The sequence below is a fragment of the Schistocerca gregaria genome, unplaced genomic scaffold (genome assembly GCF_023897955.1).
Source record: "Schistocerca gregaria isolate iqSchGreg1 unplaced genomic scaffold, iqSchGreg1.2 ptg000169l, whole genome shotgun sequence".
NCBI classification, from domain to species: Eukaryota; Metazoa; Arthropoda; class Insecta; order Orthoptera; family Acrididae; genus Schistocerca; species Schistocerca gregaria.
In genome coordinates this window covers 2,227,411-2,231,474 of record NW_026061724.1, presented here as the reverse complement: position 1 = coordinate 2,231,474, position 4,064 = coordinate 2,227,411, and the positions used below count along the sequence as shown (strand labels likewise).

At 30.3% G+C, this 4,064-nt stretch overlaps 1 long non-coding RNA gene across 1 annotated transcript; it reads left to right on the top strand.

Annotated features, from left to right (window-relative positions):
• The first annotated feature begins 1,408 nt into the window (after positions 1–1,408).
• On the top strand, positions 1,409–3,146 carry LOC126302235 (uncharacterized). Its single transcript, XR_007553139.1, has 2 exons — positions 1,409–1,832; positions 2,067–3,146. It is a non-coding gene; the product is annotated as an uncharacterized LOC126302235 (long non-coding RNA).
• The last annotated feature ends 918 nt before the right edge of the window (positions 3,147–4,064 follow it).

The window sequence follows — 4,064 nt, the reverse complement described above, 5'->3', positions numbered from 1 at the left end:
AAGTAAATAAAATTACCTTCATTAAAATTACATAAGATAGAATTAAACTACCTCCTTTAGTATCAAAAACTAACGTGGATCATACACCTTAATGTAAAAAGGTAAGCTAAACAAGCTAATGGGTTCATACCCCATTTATAGAGGTATCAATCCTCTCCTTTTTAATGACCAACAACTCTACAAAACTTCTCTTCCTATCAACATTAATGATAGGAACGATCCTGTCCATTTCATCAAATTCCTGATTTGGGGTTTGAATAGGACTTGAGATCAACTTACTTTCATTTATTCCGCTCCTAACAAGAAATATAAATATAATAATAAATGAATCATCAATTAAATATTTTATTGTCCAAGCAATAGCATCGACAATATTATTATTTTCAATTTTGCTGAGTCAAATAAAATATCCCATGGGATGGGAAACAGAATTTATCCCATCAATAATAATTAGATCTAGACTATTATTAAAGATTGGAGCTGCACCTTTCCATTTCTAATTTCCAGAAGTTATAGGAGCATCAAGATGAAATAATTGTTTAACATTAATAACATGACAAAAAATCGCCCCAATAATGGTCTTATCTTATTGTATTCAATTAAGAACTTTTATTTGAACAATTATTATCTTAAGAATTATTATTGGGGCAATAGGAGGTTTAAATCAAACATCCTTACGACAACTTTTAGCATATTCATCAATCAGACAACTAGGTTGAATAATTAGATCATTAACAGTCAGAGAAAACATCTGAGAACTATACTTCATTATTTACTCACTATTAAGATTAATTATAGTTTTATTATTTAAGCAAATAAATTTATTTTTCATAAATCAAATTTATTCAGCCAGAAATATAAAAACCGAAATTAAATTCATAATATTCTTATCTTTATTATCTTTAGGTGGACTACCACCATTCCTTGGATTCTTACCAAAATGAATTGTAATACAATCATTAATAGAAAACAATATAACAACTATTATAACTATTATAGTTGTATTAACTACAATTACACTCTACTACTATATACGTATTAGATTCTCAGCTCTAATTATATCATACACAGAAAATTCGTGATCTATAAAGATAAAGTCCCAAGAATCAAGAATCATTCTTCCTATAACAGTAATAATTTCAACAATAGGATTGATTTCAACATCAACCTTAATTTCATTATACTAAGGACTTAAGTTAATCAAACTAATAACCTTCAAAGTTATAATTAAAAGAATAATCTTTTAGGCCTTAGTAAAATTTTACACCTCTAGAATTGCAGTCTAGAATCATAATTGAATATAAGACCTAAATATGATAAGAGAGAAAACATCTCATAAGTAGATTTACAGTCTACCACCTAAAATTCAGCCATCTTACCGCAAAAATGATTATTCTCAACAAACCATAAGGACATTGGTACTTTATACTTCATATTTGGAGCATGAGCAGGAATAGTAGGAACATCAATAAGAATACTTATTCGTGCTGAACTTGGCCAACCCAGATCTCTAATTATGGATGACCAGATTTATAATGTTATTATTACAGCTCACGCATTCGTAATAATTTTCTTTATAGTAATACCTATTATAATTGGTGGATTTGGTAATTGACTTGTTCCACTAATAATTGGTGCACCAGATATAGCATTTCCACGAATAAATAATATAAGTTTTTGATTACTACCACCTTCACTAACCCTTCTTCTTACATCTTCTATAGTAGATAATGGTGCTGGTACAGGATGAACAGTTTACCCTCCTCTAGCAGGAGCTATTGCACACGGGGGTGCATCTGTAGATCTAGCTATTTTTTCACTGCACTTAGCAGGTGTATCATCTATTCTTGGTGCAGTGAATTCCATTACAACAGCAATTAATATACGATCAGAAAGTATAACTTTAGATCAAACACCTTTATTTGTATGATCTGTAGCTATTACAGCATTACTTCTCCTTCTTTCACTTCCAGTTTTAGCAGGAGCTATTACTATATTATTAACAGATCGAAATTTAAATACATCATTCTTTGACCCTCTAGCTATTTTTTCACTGCACTTAGCAGGTGTATCATCTATTCTTGGTGCAGTGAATTTCATTACAACAGCAATTAATATACGATCAGAAAGTATAACTTTAGATCAAACACCTTTATTTGTATGATCTGTAGCTATTACAGCATTACTTCTCCTTCTTTCACTTCCAGTTTTAGCAGGAGCTATTACTATATTATTAACAGATCGAAATTTAAATACATCATTCTTTGACCCTGCAGGAGGGGGTGACCCAATTCTATATCAACATCTATTTTGATTCTTTGGACACCCAGAAGTTTATATTTTAATTCTACCGGGGTTCGGAATTATTTCACATATTGTATGTCAAGAAAGAGGAAAAATTGAATCATTTGGAACATTAGGTATAATTTATGCTATACTATCAATTGGACTAATAGGATTTATTGTATGAGCACATCATATATTTACAGTAGGAATGGATGTTGACACACGAGCATATTTTACATCAGCAACAATAATTATTGCTGTACCTACAGGAATTAAGGTATTTAGATGATTAGCTACATTATATGGAACTAAATTCAAGTTCAATCCACCATTATTATGAGCTCTAGGATTTATTTTCCTATTTACAATTGGTGGATTAACAGGATTAGTATTAGCAAATTCATCACTTGATATCGTATTACATGATACATATTATGTAGTAGCCCACTTTCATTATGTATTATCTATAGGAGCAGTATTTGCAATTATAGGAGGTGTCATTCAATGATATCCACTATTTACAGGATTAACTATAAATAATACATGATTAAAAATCCAATTTACAATTATATTCATTGGAGTAAATTTAACATTCTTTCCTCAACACTTCCTAGGATTAGCAGGAATACCTCGACGATACTCTGACTACCCAGACGCATATACATCATGAAACGTAGTATCAAGAATTGGGTCTACAATTTCTATTGTAGGAATCATTATATTCATTGTAATTATATGAGATAGAATGATTACAAACCGAGCAATTATATTTAGAGCTAACATAAGAAGATCAACAGAATGACTACAAAATAACCCTCCTGCAGAACATAGTTACTCAGAATTACCATTAATCTCTAGATTCTAATATGGCAGATTAGTGCAGTAGATTTAAGCTCTACAAATAAAGGTTTGACCTTTTATTAGAAAATATTTATTAATGGCAACATGATCAAATTTATCTCTTCAAGATGGAGCTTCACCATTAATGGAGCAATTATCATTCTTTCATGATCATACTATGGTCGTATTATTATTAATTACAGTAATTGTAGGTTATGCCCTAAGTTATATATTATTTATTGCCTATACTAACCGTAATATACTTCATGGACATTTAATTGAAACAATCTCTACAGCTTTACCAGCAATTACATTAATTTTTATTGCCCTTCCATCATTACGACTATTATATTTACTTGATCATTCAGTAGATGCAATAATTACAATTAAAACCATTGGACGACAATGATATTGAAGATATGAATATTCAGACTTCATAGACGTAGAATTTGACACTTATATAACACCAGACAAGAACAATCTACTAGATGTAGATAACCGAACAATCCTACCAATAAATACAGAAGTACGAGTATTAACAAGAGCATCAGATGTTCTACACTCATGAGCAGTTCCTGCATTAGGGGTTAAAATTGATGCAACGCCAGGTCGGTTAAATCAAGGAACATTCACAATAAATCGACCTGGATTATTCTTTGGACAATGCTCAGAAATCTGTGGAGCAAACCACAGATTTATACCAATTGTAATTGAAAGAACTTCAGTAAATTTATTTATTAAGTGATTATCTAAGATAATTTAAGGAGTTAGTTAAAATAAATAACATTAGAGTGTCAATCTAAAGTAACTAAAAAAAATTAGTACACCTTGAAATTCATCAGATGACTGAAAGTAAGTAATGGTCTCTTAAACCAAATAATAGTAAATTAATGACTACTTCTGATGGGGAAATTATATCCAAATCCCTCAAATAGCCC